The sequence below is a fragment of the Ambystoma mexicanum genome, chromosome 3q, assembly GCF_040938575.1.
Source record: "Ambystoma mexicanum isolate Mex_15411 chromosome 3q, UKY_AmexF1_1, whole genome shotgun sequence".
In the NCBI taxonomy this organism is placed as follows: domain Eukaryota; kingdom Metazoa; phylum Chordata; class Amphibia; order Caudata; family Ambystomatidae; genus Ambystoma; species Ambystoma mexicanum.
In genome coordinates, this window is record NC_090926.1 from 648177419 (window position 1) to 648196591 (window position 19173).

Consider the following 19173-nt stretch of genomic DNA (forward strand, 5'->3'; position numbering starts at 1 on the left):
TTGTCCTACCAGCGGGACACCTTTACAGTTGGGTACCCTCATAGAGGTGTCTAACGGGAGAGGTGTCCCACTGACAAATATCACGGTCTTGCCCTCCCTGACCCCGCCCCCTGCTCGGTACACCACTGTAGGGGGGAGCCCAGAATTTCAAAGGAGGGACCCGAGCCCCCCTAGTTCCCCCCCAACCCCCCGCTTAGCGAGACCACTGCTCTTGAACTACTAAATAAAGGTTACCGTGTTTCGGACAGACCATATCAACCATTGATTCTTTTAAACCCTGGTCATTCCTTTCTGCTGTGCTAGTCACCACAACCATTGTCATACTTGGTGCTCCAGAGGACCACCCTGAGTAGCGTCTTGAACTATCCCCTCGGCATGCAGCTTTCATTCGTTTTTATTTTATTTATTATTTTATTTTTTTAAAGATGCCCTTTCAGGAGCACGTGTGCCCAATTTTCTGAATGCGAATGCTTTGGCCTCATCACTTCCCCCCTGGCGCCTGCTCTGTTTGTTCTGGGCTCCTGCCTGCACAGGAGAAGGAATTTCTGAATTTCCTCCGGGGAAAGGACTGCAATTGGGGCCACCTGAAGGGACGTGTAGGTTGGGATCACTTCTTACATGTGCACAATTGGCGGATGACAGAATGGAGGGAACGCAGCGTGCCGCACATACGGTGGCGTTTACGAAATAGGCTCCAGATGCCCTGCTCCAGTGGACTCATTGTGCCGGTGCTTTCCAGCCGTGTCCGAGCTGTCGGATCTGCTTAACATCTCGCTTTGTGTAGCATGTTGTGACTTTGCTGTTCTGCAAATGGTACTCGATTGTTTGGCAGAGAATTAACTCTGCAACCATTAACAGATGATGCAATAGAAAACAGCATTGTTTTTGTATTTCTTTTTTTTTAAAAATATTGTCAGTATTAACGTGCAATGGGTTTTATATCCAAGAGCTGTATGTGGGTCGAACATCACTAAATCTTATGACATTACGTTTGAAGGGCCTTCACTTCTGGCCAACCTTCACTTCTGGCCAACCCAAATGTGTGTTTAGTAAAAGGAAAAAATGCCTAATTCTGCTCGCAAGGCCTGAAAACAGACCCCAGTTTCTACACCTCCTTAGGATCCGTGTGTACTTATGGGCACCTTGACGGTATCAGGATGCTGATTATTTTTATATTTAAGAATATAATAACTTTGGATTCTTAGCTTTTTCATCCCAATGTGTAGCACCATTCGGAAGGATTAAAATTCGAGTCAGTCCTACCTGGATTCATAGCCGTGTCCCTCGGGATACAATGGCATTCCCAAAGGAGAAAAGGGGGACTCTTATGGCTAGTTGCCTACCTTGCAGGGAGAGACTTGGGTCATAATTCCATTCTCGCCACTTGACCAATGATGTGAGTCTTGTGCAAATAATTTTTATCTCCCAGGGCCTCAGTCCCTTATCTGCACAAGTTGAAGGTTTTGGAAGCAGGTTAAACACCAATTTTAAGCAATATGGATGTTAAAAATAAAAATGTGCAAAAACCTGTGGCATCCTGTTCAACCTGGATGCGTCATAGGGTTATTTAGCTGTGCAATATGCATGTTCCTTGCTGGCTCAGCTTATTTTAGGAATTTTTCGATTTAAAATTCAGTGTACGTTTTGAAAATTAACATTTACAAATGTATTGCGAAAATATTGACTTTTAATATAGCTGAGAATAGTAAATCTGTCTTTCCCCCAAACCTAAGAGGGAATAATCCGGGTTGGGTTTTTAGCCAATCTAAAGATCTATTTTTGCAACATAGCTTATGCATGCCCCTATTTGGTTTACAGTTCCCTCAGTGTACTTCCAGCTTACAAGAGAACACAAATGCCTTCTGAAACAGCGATCACGCTATTCACACCAAGACCAATAAAACCACTTTGAAGTACAGCAGTACTCAAATTCTCGGCGGCTGGCCTGCCTATTAGTTTATAAGATCCAAAGTTAAAACAACCCTTTGTAAATCCCCTGGCAATGTTTTGGACTGATACTATTGTAGGCTTCCTTGCAAAGGTTCACAATCCGCTGCACAGGTTTTTTCTGCAATGACTCATCTCAGTTGACTTATTGAGTTTGTCCATTAATTTTAGCTGTGTTTTGCACACAACTGTTATGTGATCATCGATTCAAGGAGACACACACACGCGCATGGCTTGAATGTGCTGTGAAGATTGGATCATTTTCACTGTTAAATGTTTAGGATTTTACAGGAAAACTCACCTGTTTCCCAATCTACACCATTTCTCTTTTCTTTGTTATTATAGTACCGTGTGATATCCACCAATTTATTCTTGGGGCTCCCATGCTTTTATTTGGCTAGTCTCTTTTTCTGTCTCTTTCTCAGAGATAAAGAGGTATTCGGGAGGACCACTACATCAACATTCTCAGAGGCAAGCACTTGAATGTCAGCATCCTCATTTGTGGGTACCAAATGCCTCTCCATTAAACACTCCACAGAGCTGATAGGAACTTCAGTCTCCTCCTCACTTGAGGAGACAGTGATATTGGAAGAAACAATCAGGACACTATCCGCTATGGACATCCTAGCCGTTGCAGTCTCCACTTTTTCTTTTACGCGAAATGATCAATTCCAGGAGTAGGTATTGCTTTTTTTTTTCCTTGTAATTTCTTTTGCCATTTGAATCAAGGTATTTCCTTAGAGTCCAGAAAGTGGATAGCCGAGTGGGATTCATCTAAGTGAGTGGATCTCATCTCATTGGAGACATTTACATATTGTTTCATCAGCGGAGAAGCAGATAGTCTTTTCCCTAAATTCGAGTGGCAGGACCCATCTTCCACCACTTGCTCAACTGTTATATGAGACCCAATGATCAGCAGCCTTTAGAGATTTGTTGACCAGACTATCACGTTGATGGCTTAAAAATAACTCCAAGACAGTGTTATTATCAATAGGGGTCTCTTCACCAGAGGCAACTTCCTCATCTTGCTGTACAACACCTTCCTTAGTGATAAGCGGATCTGAGCCAGTGGAAGGTTCTGTAGCCTCCACACACTGTAATTCCTCTCCTGAAATGGGAGCAGCAATAATAACCGCAGGGGAGAAAGCAGTATTCTTTCCTTCTGTGGTGCAGCTCATAATTGAGTCAGCTACCAACGGGGTCAATCACTGCAAGAAGGGTCTGGGCAGATTCAGTATTGCGGCTATCCTTCGTACTGCTCGGGTTATAAATACATAGGGCTGACTTGGGGCCTTCCATCTATATAAATAAAATGTAAATATTTGTTTGTTCGAAATCTTGAATCTCCGAAAGTTCTTCACCGATTGCTTTGAAATTTTGACACAACGTTGCATTCGAATAGGCACGTGTTTTTATATACCTACTATACATAGATGTCACACCTGTGACAGGTAAAAAAATGTTTTTCTGAAAAACAGCGCCATCTGTTGGACGTAAAAGCAACACACGCTATACTAAATATTTTCCGATTCCATTTCAATGTTTCCAATTTAGAATGGCTCAAATAAGTGCCGAGGAAGCAGCAGAGCGACATGCAGCCAGACTTCAGGATGCACGGATACGAGCACGGCGATCGCGTTCTGCAGCTTCAGATCTGCTTCGCTCTCAACAGAATGAATGCGACAGGCTGAGAGTGGCTGAAAGACGTCAATGACAAACAGCAGATCAGCGTAAAACACGACTCCGTGCTCAGCAATCACGCGATTACAATCGCCTTGCATTCCAGTACAACCCAGCTGATGATTATAGTTTGAACTGGCATGTTCTTATCGGCACCATGACTGAAGTGTGTCCTTATTGCAAGGCTCTGAAACTTAATGGAGAAACGAAAGGAATGTGTTGCGCCGCCGGGAAAATTAAACGGCTTCAACTTGGAGAACCACCAGAACCATTAAAAACTACCCACAAGCATTGTGAAATTAAACATATTAGAAACGCGCGCTTTCTCTTTTCTTTCTTTTCCTTTTAACCAGACTGAGCCACTGCAACGCGTGGCCGGGGCAAGCTTGTTGTAAATAAATGAACTCACCGCCACAAACAATAGAGAATCTGTCGGCAGTACAGCTGCAGCCAAGCAGTCCTCTAGACTCGTGACTGGTCCACGATTAGTCCGGACTTCACGCAAGTGCTCTCGAACTGCTGTAGGATATTTAAAATCCGATAGGTGTCCCCACAGCACGTTAGGAGAGGGAAGCTTTGCAGTAATGGCAAACTATTTCTCAAACAAATTGTTGGTGCCCGATATCCAATCTGCATAGCACCTCACTAGTGCAGGCCTAAAAAGATGGAACTTTAGCCTTAGATTTAAGCACACTAATGGAACATCCTGACTTCAAGAAACTGTATACGAGGTGGCCCTCGAGAGCCGTAACAACATTGCTGCTCATCTGTGAGCTATGCACCCAGCCTGTTATCCTGATTTTCCCGAGGCTTAGTTTGCTTCGAAGTGTGTGACCCAGCAGTAACAGAGTATCCGGTTATATGCCCTGACAAGTTGGGCCTTTGGAGACACAGAGGGTTTGGTTGTGCCAGGTTGGGGCTTGGCTGGTGATGGCGTGGGGGGTCAGAGGCTGCAAAGAAGGCGGGAATGTTGTTCACTCGGCTTCACTGGGCACGACGCGACGGCGATGCTGTGTGCACTGCAGGAGGTGGGGACGACAGTGTGTGGCTGCAGTTCGGGCAGAAGAACTTGGGCAGTTTTGAGCGGCCAGTACAGTCCTGGGCCGGAGCTCCGTAGACCCGCGTCTACTGGAAGGGGTGTTCAGGCAGATCTGACAGCATTGACCCCGTCGGGGTCAACAGAGATGGAACTGGCCGACTGATACCGGCATACGCTGCAGGAGGAATTCCATTGTGTCCGACTACCACCAAATCAGTGATGGGAGCCCGGTTGGGTTGTGGGAGCCAAAGCTCTTCCTGAAATACCTGAGAAGGTGCCAGATGGGATATTGCATATACAGGCTATGAGAAGGCCCCCTTCTGATCTGGTTGATTTCAACGTCTTCAGGCTGCGCTATTATCAATACTAGAATGGGGTAAAGTGACAAGAGCCAGCGCAAGTTGTCCTTTGATGGAGGCGCGATCGCTAAGCAGCCAAAAACCCCAGTTACGGGCTGCCATCCACCGGAGAATGGGAAGGAGGAAGTGGTGTATTTTATTGACCCCGAAGTGGACGTCAAAGAGCTCCTACTGCACCTTAATGCTGGAACTAGACATGAAGCTCGATGCACTCACCTGCAAAATAGATATGCTACAGTTGCGCATTGATAAGCATGGGGCAAGACTCAATGAAGCAGAGTCCCAGATCTTTTTTTCCACTTTACTGTCTCTTAGGAGATGGAGAACTACTGGTATTCAGAATATTAGTCTGTGATTTAGCCTTTGCAGAATTCTTCAATTAAGGAAGTACCTTTCTGTGTTGGATCATCATGTGCTATTTTCACTGGTGATAAGATATGAGCCAGCATGCCTCGTGGTATTCTTTTTAAAACATTTTTTTTTAACTTTTCTTAGATTATAATGCGCCATCTTGATAAGTGTGTAAAACTGCTGCACATCAAAAGTATCAATGCATCAAGGATAAATGGAAACATCTGATTAACTTACTTAGCTACCCAACAACACTTTGTGTAAAGAAGCACAAATAATGATTCTGAATGTAATTAATTAGAGGGGTACACTCGAAAGGCTTACTGGCTGCCATATTTATTCTCCCATTCCTCTCTATGTCCATGACAAAGCATTAAATGCAGTACTAAATCGACACAGATTAAAATTCAGATAAGTTCAGGTTAGTAACAAACCCCTTTCCAATTTAGGCTATTTGCCAATAAATCTGTCTCTTATTTCTGTGATTAGCAGAAGTAAATACAGACCCTGTACTCATTGCTGTCTGCTTGCTCTCGGCACCATAGCATACCCTTGTACTTGATCCATCAAGATCTAGAACTGACACTTAGTTGCACTTAAATTGCGCTTCGCACTGCTGCCAACTTTTTAACGTTATATTATAGTGACATGCAGCATAGTATAACATACTCTTAAGTCCTGTCCCCTTTCCTCCACACTGTATGGGCGTCCCTTCCAAGGGATGAGAGACGGAACCTTTTTCACCAGAAAAAACCTTCTTCCCCTTTAAATTAAGAGGCGCGGCCCAGGGAGCATGCGCTGCCCTGACTCCACCCTCCGGCACCACACCTCAGTCCCATTTTCCGTGTCGACGGGAACAGACCGAATTCACCAGCGCTCCTGGGTTTGGCTTCGGCCATGTAATTCCACGTGCGGATACTTCTTCTCTTTGTCTTTTTTGTCTTATCTATCATTCAGGTACTCGGTCCTCAGGCGTCGCGCTCCTTCCCGGCGCATGTCGACTTCTATAGGGTTCAGCAGGTGTCCAGCCTGCAACGGGCTCTTCCCAACTTCAAACCCCCATGCCCTCTGCCTACGTTGCCTTGGCCCAGACCACGGTTGGCAATCATGTTCGGCGTGTGACTCGCTGTCCTCAAAGGCGCTGAAGAACAGACTAGCCAGGTGGAGGGAGCTCTTCCAGAGGTTGCCTCCAGAGGATCTCAAGAACTTCGTGAAGCATCGAACCCCACGCACCCCGCAAGGGAGACTCCTACCCAGGGACTCTCCGCGTGGGAGGGACCGGTCAGGTCCTTCTACCGGCACGTGCACCGAGGCTGCTTCAGCTACCGGCCTTCGGGTCGAGGGATCCTCGGATCCTCCCGGGCACAGTGTTGAGGGACAGGAAGGTTCTTTTGCCGGGTCTACACCCGAGGGGCTCTGCCCTTTTACAGGCACCACGGCCGAGGGGCTACGCTCTAATACCAGCAATACGTCCGAGGGGGCGCCTAAACGCAGCTCTACCGACCCTCGGGTCGAGGGTGTCACACCTACCGGGCCTAGGCCCGAGGAGCAGGGTAGGCCTTGTGATCCACATGCAAGAGTCTGTAACGCTCACCTGATTCCCACGGAGGCGCAGGTCTGGCTTCGGGACTCTGAAGATGGACAGGAAGGGCCCTCTACTCTGGCTTCTCCGGCTCGCAGGAATATTCCCCTGTGCGTGAAAAGGGAGTATTACCTACTGACTGAGTTATGCTCAAGCCTCCCACTCTCTTCCAACCCTCCACGATACCCTTCCACGATTCCCCGTGAAGTCTCACCTTAGGGTCTGAAAGGACGAGCTCTCCATCCTGCTTCTGACGCAGGGGCGCGTTGAACCCAGTTACTTCACTGGATTGAGGTTGGATGGGAGTTCAGGTAAGCTTGATTATACTGGTAAGGCGCTGTAAAAGTTCTGTTGCAAGTTCAAAAGTTCAAGCTTTAAATAATAATGTTCATTGTCTTTTTTCAGGTGATGAATGAAGATTCCTTTGGAAACTCCTTGCAATAAAGTGCTGATGTTGATATCTTTTCCCCATAGGGGCCGGGGTTCGAAATGCCGGAGATATGGCGCCGACCCGAAGTGAAACGTGCAGTTCCAGTAAAGATCTGGTAAGTCATAGATGAGCGCTCAGGTAATGTTTTTGCATTCGCTCATCTAATGTCTTTGTCTTTTTTCCCCATAGGGGCCGGGGTCCTGCTTGGAAGCAGCAAGACCCGAAATGAAATGGGAATGACCCAACAGGTAAGTCTTAGAAGGAAACTGAGCTTTTCCTATTCCCTTCCTTCTCTCACCTCTTCTTCTTGTCTTTTTCTCTAGGCTCTGGGAAGTGGCTGTGTATCCGGATGATCGCTGCTGAAGATGGAGGAACCCAGGAAAGGTGAGTGAAATGCAGCGCTGCAGCGATCGTAACGAAATGCTTTTAAAAATGATGTCTTCCCTTTCAGGATCGTCGGTGATGTCTCCGTGGTGCAGATTAGCTGGTAGCTCTCTTGTCTCCCTTTGCAGGTGACCCAGGATGCTGACAGGCGTGGCTGAAGTCCAGATGCAGGAGCTGACACGGTGAGCGTCCAGCTGCGAGGAGCAGAACAACGCGAAGCATGAGTTGCTGATCGGGTGTGGTTTAAATAGCTTTGGAAGAAGTCCCAACTATGTATCCTTCCTCCGATCAGGTATGTATCCTTCCCCGACCACACCCGGGTGGAAAGTAGTCCCACAGGTAAAGTAGTTCCATTCAGGCCTCAAGAGGGCCTGGATGTGGCAGCATGGTCTGCATCAGGTAAGTGCACATTAAAACATTTGAACATATGTCTAGCTTTATGAGCCTGGCGCCAGGACAGAGGTCCAACATGAGCCTGGCGCCTAAGGCGCCAGGATTGCGTCCAAAGGGCCCCAGCTTGGGCCCGCTGGCACTCCCCTGGGGGAAATGATGCCTGCCTCTGGGGTCGCTGGGTCGGACCTGGCTCCTTGGAGGTAGGCATCATGACAGAGTCTTGGATGTGGCCTGGCCCAGTGGGCCGAGCACCATGTCGCAGGCACGTGGCAGGCAGCTCAACAAAATGGCTGGCGCGCCAGAAAGAGGCACCCCGTCCGATGCCATTCCATGAATTCAGCAAAGAACGAGTGTCAAGGTGGGACTGGCCTCAACCAGGTACGTGGACCACAGTCTACCCCTCATTTGCGCAGGGCAGCTTTCCTTTGCGTCCATATGGACAAGGTATGCAGCGGCTCCAGCAGATACCCGCTACTCTGTTGGCACCCCCTGCCACCTCTTTGGCCAGTGAGGAGGTGCTCTTCGAGAAGTTCCTCAGCCTCATCAAGTCATCTCAGATGGGGGTTATCATCAAAGATTCCATCAGGGAAGTCCTCCCTGCAATGCTAGAGGCACCACAGATGCCTCTGCCGACGCCCCAGGCACCGGCACAGCCACCTCCTCTGGCTCCCCAGCCGACTCCACAGGGGGCTCCACCGCAGCCTCTGCCACTTCCTCAGCCTCTGGCCGCAGGCTCTGTACCCCAGCCTCCGGCGCCAACTACTCCTCCACAGGATCCTCCAGACCCGCAGGATACGGATGAGGATCCGGACGAGGATCCGGACATGCCATCCTCAGCCAGGGACTTCCACAAACGTCTGCTGGTCTGGCGGAATACCTGGGCCTCCCCAACCCAGGGTCCTCACGCGACGCCCCTCTACCAAATCGGGGCTTGCTATGCAGACCGATGTAGTCTCCCTGGCCAAGAAGGCCTGGCTCAAACCACACTCAGCCCAGCCGGTCAATCGACGCCTGGACGCCAAGTACAGGCAGATGGCGGGGGATACACTCTTACTCTCGGTCCATCCTCAGCCACACTCCTCAGTGATCGTTGTGGCATCACTATACTCCAAGCCTCAGTCGTCCTCAGCCTCTTCCTCTGCGGCGCTGCTAGACAAGGAGGGGAAGATCTTGGAGGTGTACGGCAAGAAACTCTATTCCAACGCATTCTTGCATCTTCGTCAGGCCAACGCAGATGCCATGCTGGCTGTCGCCAACCAGAGATTATGGCGGAAAATTGCGGACTTCCTCCCGGAACTCCCCACCCAGAGCCAATTACGCTTTAAGGCGGGGCTAGCTGAAGCCAAGCTGGTGGCGCATGACCTCATGGAATCCACAGTGGCTCATATTGATACCACAGGCCGGGCCATCTGTATTGCCAGGGACATAGAAGAACAGCCTGGCTCCGGGCAACAAAATTCAACCCGGATGTCCAGGAGTGCATTCTAGATCTACCGTTTGAGGGGGGGGGGGGACCTCTTCCACTCCTCTACAGACGTGGAGCTGGACAAAAAGAAAAAAAACGCACAAACAAAGTCTTTATCCATCCTTACAATGTCATGATGCCTACCTCCAAGGAGCCAGGTCCGACCCAGCAACCCCAGAGGCAGGCACCATTCCCCCCAGGGAAGTGCCAGCGGGCCCAAGCTGGGGCCCTTTGGACACAGTCCTGGCGCCTTAGGCGCCAGGCTTATGTTGGACCCCTGTGCTGGCGCCTTAGGCGCCAGGCTCATAAAGCTAGACATGTGTTCAAGTGTTTTAATGTGCACACCTGATGCAGACCATGCTGCTACATCCAGGCCCTCTTGAGGCCTGAATGGAACTACTTTACCTGTGGGACTACTTTCCACCTGGGTGTGGTCGGGGAAGGATACATACCTGATCGGTGGAAGGATACATGCCTGGAACTTCTTCCAAAGCTATTTAAACCACGCCCGATAAGCAACTCACGCTTCGCGTTCTTCTGATCCTCGCAGCTGGACGCTCACCGTGGCAGCTCCTGCATCTGGACTTCAGCCACGCCTGTCAGCATCCTGGGTTGCCTGCAAAGGGAGATAAGAGAGAATTGGAGAGAAAGAAGACCTTACCTGCTAAAGCTGCATCACAGGGACATCACACCGACGATCCTGAAAGGGAAGACATCATTTTAAAAGCATTTTGCTTCGATCGCTGCAGCGATCATCCGGATCCGCACCCACTTCCCAGAGCCTAGAGAGAAAAGACAAGAAAACAAGGTGAGAGAAGGAAGGGAAATAGGAAAAGCTCAGTTTCCTTCTAAGACTTACCTGTTGGGTCATTCCCATTTCATTTCGGGTCCTGCCGCTTCCCGGCATTCCGGACCCCGGCCCTAATGGGGAAAAAAGACAAAGACATTGAATGAGCGAATGCAAAGACATTACCTGAACGCTCATCCAGAACTAACACTTCGGGTCGGCGCCATATCTCTGGCATTCCGAACCCCGGCCCCTAAGGGGAAAAAGACATAAGCATTAGCGCTTGCTGCAATAAGACAATGAACATTATTATTAAGCTTGAACTTTTGAACTTGCAACAGAACTCTTACAGCGCCTCACCTGAATAGTCAAGCTTATTTTGAACTCCCATCAAACCTCAATCCAGTGAAGTAACTGGGTTTCAACGCGCCCCTGCATCAGAAGCAGAATGGAGAACTCATCCTTCCAGACCCTAAGGTGAGACTTCACGGGGAATCGTGGAAGGATATCGAGGAGGGTTGGAAGGGAGTGGGAGGCTTGAGCATTATTCCGTCAGTAGGTAATACTCCCTTTTCACGCACAGAGGAATATTCCTGCGAGCCAGAAAAGCCAGAGTAGAGGGGCCCTTCCTCAGAGTCCTGCGCTTCACCATTGAAGAAGCATCAGCACTCGAAGCCAGACCTGCGCCTCCGTGGGAATCAGGTGAGCGTGACAGAACGCGAAGCCTACCCACAATTTCCCACCCGGGCGCTATGGAGACTTCCGAGACAGATCAGCTGGCCCAGCTTTTGGGGTAATTATGGGCAGAAGTTCACTCAGCCCGCCAGGAGACCAACGCTCTCAAAAGAGAACTGATCCTATCCAAGGAAAGAACTGATGACCTGGCCAAAAGGTTATTGCAGGCCCAGGCAGCGCACACTCCTTTACCTAATTCCTGAGGTACTTCCACATCAATGGGTTTGAATAACCCGGTACAAATCAATCTACCTGGACACATGCCTTTGGCCCCGCCTGAACGTTTTGCGGGGATCCCAAGAAATATGCCGTCTTTATGAACCAATGACGTTTAAACTTTCTATGCAGACCCGGGGCCTTCCCTAACGACCAGACCAAGGTAGCCTTTATACTATCTTACCTCAGTGGCAGCGCTGCCGATTGGTCTATTCCATTGGTAAATCAGGATGATCCCATTCTCCAGGATTTTCAGGGCTTCCAGGCCAGCATGGAAAGATTGTTTGCTCGACACTCTCAAGGACAGGCCCTTGATAACAAACTGCTATCCTTACGACAAGGTAATCAGGATCTCCTGTCCTACGTTGCCACCTTTAATTGACTGGTTGTGGAAACTGGATGGCCAGAAAACAAAAGGATCACATTGTTTCATCGAAGCCTGCGCGGAGAGCTTAAGGATGTTCTAGCTCAGATAGTAGATCCACCCCAGGTCTGCGTAGACTACAAAGACTTGGTGGTTCAACTTGATCACAGACTTCAAAATAGAAAAGCAGATCGGTTCAAGTACGAAACCCGAGTACCGATCAAAACCCATGCTAACTCCAAGAGTACCGACGTATCCGAACCTATGCAAATCGGCGGTGTTAAAGGACCATTAACGCAGAAGGAACGAGAGAGAAGGTGGCAAATGAAACTTTGTCTGTATTGCGGGACTTCCGGTCACTTTCTTCGAAATTGTCCGGTTAAACCACCTAAGAAGGTGGTTGGAGCCACTGATAACGATTTATTGACACCTGATTCGGGAAACGACCTAGCCCGACAAGCGTAGGGGTCCGCTTGCCGAGCTTGAAAACAAACTCTTTGACCTCGCATTTTGTCATGCCAATGGTGCTTGTGGACCCAAAACAGCCTCAGCAGTTGCATGCTGTAAAAGCATACATCGACAGTGGAGCTATTGGAAACTACATAGACCGTGAATTGGCTTCCAGGATTAAGCTCCCTCTCCGCCCGAAAGTAACCCAAGATGTCATTACTGCAGTAGATGGAACCGAAATAGCCTCAGGGCCTGTAACGCATTCCACTGTTGAAATGACACTGGTGGGTCAGGATGGACATCGGGAAGCAATCGTGTTTGATGTGATCAAGGCCCCACAATTTCAAGTAATTCTTGGAATTCCTTGGTTAGAAACACATAATCCCAGAATCGACTGGCGAGCAAAGAAGATAAGTTTTCCTGATTGTGAACCAACTTGTTATCCAAGAAATCCAGTTATGGGGCTAGCCTCAGCAACTTCCACCCCTGTACAGCTACCGTCAGAATACCAAGAATTCCAAGACGTTTTTCAGAAGGAACAGGCTAACACGTTACCTCCCCATCGGTCTTATGATTGCCAAATCGATCTGGTACCCAATGCTCAACTACCTTGTAGTAGGATTTATGCTCTCACGGAACCTGAGAACCTGCATTTGCGTCAGTATTTAGATCAGTACCTAGCCAATGGTTTTATTCGCCCGTCCAAGTCTCCTGTCTCCTCAGCTCTGTTCTTCGTGCCGAAAAAAGAGGGCGACCTTAGAACATGTATAGACTATCGCACCCTAAATCAAATAACGATTAAGAATCGTTATCCTCTGCCCCTGATTCCTGAGTTTATCGACCAGGTGAAAGACGCTTGTGTGTACACCAAGTTAGATCTCCGAGGAGCTTATCACCTGGTGCGTATAAAAGAAGGCGACGAATGGAAGACTGCATTCCGCACCAAATTTGGGCTCTTCGAATATCAGGTGATGCCCTTCGGTTTGTGCAATGCACCTGCCACCTTTCAGTACTTTATGAAAGATGTTCTTCGGGAACTTATCGATGTCTGTGTCATTGTTTATATTGACGACATCCTGGTGTACTCTTCTTCAGAATCCGATCACAGAAAACATGTTAGGGCAGTTCTTGAGAAATTGCGCCAGCACAGACTATTTGCAAAGCTCGAAAAATGCGTTTTTCATACCACAGAAGTTGAGTTTCTCGGATTCATCCTGACACCTCAAGGAGTCCGAATGGACTTGCGAAAGGTGGACGCCATCCTAAAATGGCCATCTCCTAGCTCGGTGAAGGGAGTTCAGAGCATGCTCGGCTTCGCCAATTTCTATTGAAGATTCATTCTGGAATTTTCCCGAACAGTCCAACCCATCGCAGCTCTCCTAAAGAAAAACAAACGCTTTGAATGGACTCTTGAGGCCGAACAAGCCTTTCAGGACCTGAAAACCAAATTCACCTCTGCACCTGTATTGAAGCACCCGCACCCAGATCTCCCTTACATTGTGGAAACCGACTCATCCAGTTCGGCCATGGAAGCTGTCCTGTCGCAAAGAGACCCAGAAACTAACCAACTACACCCTGTGGCCTTTTGGTCCAGGAAATGTTCTCCTCCTGAAATCAACTACGCAATTACCGACAAGGACTTACTGGCTATTAAATCGGCTTTCAAGGCTTGGCGTCACTACCTTCTCGGGGCAAGACACACCATCACCGTAATTACGGACCACAGAAATTTACAATATTTAAAGACGGCCAAAGCTCAATCTTTACGACAACTCCGATGGGCTCTATTCTTTGCGGAATTTGATTTCGTAATTACCTATCGCCCTGGCTGCAAGAATGGTAAAGCGGACGCCTTATCCCGGATTGGCATGGAAGAACCCAATTCGAGTTTAGAACCTGTGCCAATCATACCTGAACAAAGAATCTTAGGCCTAACTTCATTGCAAACTATTGAGGACATCCAAACGCAAGTAAAACAACTTCTAGACTCTTCAGCCTTACTGGAATGGTGTCAAAAGGGTCCTCATTACACCGTTAAGGATGATTTACCCTACTTCCAGGAGCGGTTGTTTCTGCCAAGTAAAGAATTGCAAGAACTTGTTATTGCCCATCATCATGAATCATTAATGGAAGGACACCCTGGTATCGTTAAAACGGAGGAAAAAATCAAACGCCACTACTGGTGGCCTTCTTGGAGAAAAGACATAAAGTCTTTTGTATTGTCTTGCGGAATTTGTGCCCAAAACAAGGGTCAAAAGAAAAGGCCAGCCGGCCTACTTCAACCCTTGGATATTCCACCGGCACCATGGCACACCTTGTCAATGGATTTTATAACTGACCTGCCTCCTTGTGCTGGTTACAACACTATCCTTGTAATTGTGGATCTATTCTCCAAAATGGCCCACTTTATCCCTTTAAAAGGTTTGCCTTCAGCTTCCACCTTGGCCAAGGACTTTCTGGAGAATATAGTTCGCATACATGGTTTTCCTTCCATATTAGTCTCGGATCGTGGAAGTCAATTTATCTCCCATTTTTGGAAGAAATGTTGCCAACTAGCACAAATAGATGTGCGGTTATCCACCAGCCACCACCCCCAGACCGACGGACAAACCGAGAGAACCAATCAGACTCTCGAGCAAAATCTTCGGTGCATGTTACACCAATCCGAGTTAAATTCGAAAGACATCCTTTGGATCGCAGAATATGCATACAACAATTCAGTGCATTCTGGAACCGGACAAACTCCTTTTTATACTTTGTATGGTCACCATCCTCGGACCTCTGACCTAGATCCACCTCTGACCCTGGAAATGCCCGCAGTAAATCATCTGCATTCCACAATAACCCGAGCCTTCAAAGAAGCTGCAACTCATTTACAGCAAGCCAAGAAAAAGTATAAAGAAAATGCTGATTTGCACTGAAGTAAAACTCCTCCTTATCAAGTAGGAGACCAGGTATGGCTAGCAACGAAACATTTACCCCTCAAGGGCCCGCGAACCTTCAATCCCAGATTCATAGGACCTTATCCCATCAAGGCTATAATCAATCCCGTGGCCTTTAAACTGGATTTACCGTCTAACATGCGTATTCATCCAGTTTTTCATGTATCACTTTTGAAGCCAGTACAACCAGGGACCCGACTGTCCAAGCCTCCAGACCCAGTTCAAATTGAAGAGGAATTAGAATTCGAAGTTAAAGACATTTTAGACTCTAAGGTGTTAAAGTCAAAACTCTTCTATCTTGTTGATTGGAAGGGATATGGACCTCAGGGGAGATCGTGGGAGCCTAGTAACCATGTTCACGCACCTCGATTAATACAAAGGTTCCATCGGAGATTTCCGAACAAGCCAAAACCCCCGGAGGGAACAACCTTGAGAGGGGCCTTGAGGGGGGGTACTGTCATGATGCCTACCTCCAAGGAGCCAGGTCCGACCCAGCAACCCCAGAGGCAGGCATCATTCCCCCCACGGAAGTGCCAGCGGGCCCAAGCTGGGGCCCTTTGGACACAGTCCTGGCGCCTTAGGCGCCAGGCTCATGTTGGACCCCTGTCCTGGCGCCTCAGGCACCAGGCTCATAAAGCTAGACATGTGTTCAAGTGTTTTAAAGTGCACTTACCTGATGCAGACCATGCTGCTACATCCAGGCCCTCTTGAGGCCTGAATGGAACTACTTTACCTGTGGGACTACTTTCCACCTGGGTGTGGTCGGGGAAGGATACATACCTGATCGGTGGAAGGATACATGCCTGGAACTTCTTCCAAAGCTATTTAAACCACGCCCGATCAGCAACTCACGCTTCGCGTTGTTCTGCTCCTCGCAGCTGGACGCTCACTGTGTCAGCTCCTGCATCTGGACTTCAGCCACGCCTGTCAGCATCCTGGGTTGCCTGCAAAGGGAGATAAGAGAGAATTGGTGAGAAAGAAGACCTTACCTGCTAAAGCTGCATCACGGGGACATCACACCGACGATCCTGAAAGGGAAGACATCATTTTAAAAGCATTTCGATTCGATCGCTGCAGCGCTGCATTTCACTCACCTTTCCTGGGCGCCTCCATCTTCAGCAGCGATCATCCGGATCCGCACCCACTTCCCAGAGCCTAGAGAGAAAAGACAAGAAAACAAGGTGAGAGAAGGAAGGGAAATAGGAAAAGCTCAGTTTCCTTCTAAGACTTACCTGTTGGGTCATTCCCATTTCATTTCGGGTCCTGCCGCTTCCTGGCATTCCGGACCCCGGCCCCAATGGGGAAAAAAGACAAAGACATTGAATGAGCGAATGCAAAGACATTACCTGAACGCTCATCCAGAACTTACACTTCGGGTCGGCGCTTTATATCTCGGGCATTCCGAACCCCGGCCCCTAAGGGGAAAAAGACATAAGCATTAGCGCTTGCTGCAATAAGACAATGAACATTATTATTAAGCTTGAACTTTTGAACTTGCAACAGAACTCTTACAGCGCCTCACCTGAATAGTCAAGCTTATTTTGAACTCCCATCAAACCTCAATCCAGTGAAGTAACTGGGTTTCAACGCGCCCCTGCATCAGAAGCAGGATGGAGAACTCATCCTTCCAGACCCTAAGGTGAGACTTCACGGGGAATTGTGGAAGGGTATCGAGGAGGGTTGGAAGGGAGTGGGAGGCTTGAGCATTATTCCGTCAGTAGGTAATACTCCCTTTTCACGCACAGGGGAATATTCCTGCGAGCCAGAAAAGCCAGAGTAGAGGGGCCCTTCCTGTCCATCATCAGAGTCCTGCGCTTCACCATTGAAGAAGCATCAGCACTCGAAGCCAGACCTGCGCCTCCGTGGGAATCAGGTGAGCGTGACAACAAAGACCACGCCCAAGTCGTACACCCAATCTCAGCAGCACTCGGAAAGGTGTCGTACATATGGAGGGTTCCGTGGCTTCCAGGAACGCAGATCCAGGCAGACGGACTGCTCGCCGTCTCAAAGCCGGCGCAAGCAACAAAAGGGGGGGGGGTAAGGGCTTTTTCCAATCCCCTTCCTCATCGTTGGCCTCCGTGAATAAGAAGGCATGACACGCCCCTTCGGGTCCACGTGTCTCCGGTGGGGGGCAGGCTTGCTCTCCATGCACAATTCTGGCGCCAGAATATCGCAGACCCCTGGATCCTATCCGTAGTATCCACGGGGTACCGCCTTCCTATCCCAGCCTCTCCTCCCTCCTCCCCTCCACTCCCACAGGTTGGGACAGCAACTCTTTTGGCGGAGATCTGGTTGCTCGTAGAGAGCCAGGCAGTGGAGGAAGTCCCAGCTTCCCAGCAAGGCTTTGGCTTTTACTCCAGGATTTTCGCCATTCTTAAGAAGAACCAGGCGGGCCTGAGAGTTGTGCTGGACCTTTCCACCCTCAACCTCTCCTTATCCCTGCAAAAATTCAAGATGGTTACGCCATAGCGGAGACATTGGACAAGGGAGACTGGATGTGCTCCCTGGATCTTAAGGACGCGTACCTACACGTCCTGATTTGGCAGCCCCATCTTTCTTTCCTACGGTTCAGGATCGTGGGCTACCATTTTCAATACAAGGTCCTTCCTTTTGGCCTCAACTCGGCCCCCAGGGTCTTTTCCCAGACTCGTGAATGCCGTGGCGGCCTTCCTCAGAGCGCAGGGTCTACCTCGATGATTGGCTCATCGGGGCTACATCTCCGGAAGCGGTTCTCCACTCTTCCCATGCCCTTATGAGCACACTACACGATCTGGGCTTCTCGCTCAATCTCAAGAAGTCACAGCTGCAGCCCACGCAGACTCTGACCTTCCTGGGCCTCGTTTGGGACACGTGCTCTGAGAAGGTCTTCCCTTCGGAGGACAAAATCTGGCCATCGAGAGGGCCACCGCCCACTTCCTCGGCACGGTGGTACCAACATCTCTTGGGTCTACTTGCAGCGGTCCTATTAGCTGTCCCGCACACGAGACAAAGTATGAGGAGGATTCAGCTGCACTTTGTGGCCTCATGGAACCAGGAGAGGGGCTCTCAATCCGAGATCATCAACGTCCCTCCATCTCTCCACCCGGACCTAACATGGTGGTCCAGGGACTGCAACCTCCGGATGGGCAAGCCCTTTCGGCCGCCCTCCCCGCAGGCTCCCATCACCACAGACTCCTCACTCGAGGACTGGGGAGCCACCCTGGACTGCCTCTCAGTCCACGGCACCTGGACTCGACCGGAGCAGGAATACCACATCAATTTGCTGGAGTTGAATGCCATCTAGCTAGCGCTCAGAGCATTCCTACCACTTCTCAGGGGCAAGGTTGTCCTTATCCAGACAGACAACTCGACCAGCATGTACTACTACGTCAACAAGCAGGGAGGCACCAGATCCCCTCCTCTGTGCAGACTGGCGATCAGCATGTGGGCCCTAGAAAACGACTTTTACCTCCCGGGGGAATCCAACCTGGAAGCAGACAGGCTCAGCAGGCTGGGAGCAGACAATTATGAGTGGCAGCTAAACAACCTTGTTCTTCAGGAGATCTTCAACAGGTGGGGTCACCCCCACGTGGATCTCTTTGCCACCTGGCACAACAAGAAGTGTCCCCAGTTCGCATCCTGGCAAGGTCAACGGCCCCGGCTCTCTGGGCGATACATTTCACCTCCAGTGGACCGGCATGAAAGCCTACACCTTTCCGCCCACCCCCCCCGATCCACAGGGTCATTTTCAAAATCAAGGATTCCCACCGACTCCTCATTATTCCGATAGCTCCATGGTGTCCAGCCAGGCCATGGTTTTCGGAGCTTCTCAGCCTCTCTGAGGTGTCCCTTATTCACCTTCCGACGGGCCCAGCACATCTTCTGGTGCAGCAGGTGTGCAAAGTCATCCACCCTGCCTCAGGGAAACTAGCCCTCATAGCGTGGTACCTGAGCAGGTAACGCTTCGGCACCTTAGCCTCTCACAGGCCAATCTGGAGATCATACAGGGCGCCAGGAGCAAAGTCACCAGGGCCCAGTACAAAAGCAAATGGACCAGATTCTGCCACTGG

The 19173-nt window shown here is 49.4% G+C and overlaps 1 protein-coding gene across 4 annotated transcripts in view; it reads left to right on the top strand.

Annotated features, from left to right (window-relative positions):
• Positions 1-19173, top strand: part of TBCD (tubulin folding cofactor D) — a 2839019-nt gene that overhangs the window by 2734792 nt on the left and 85054 nt on the right. The window lies entirely within an intron of this gene.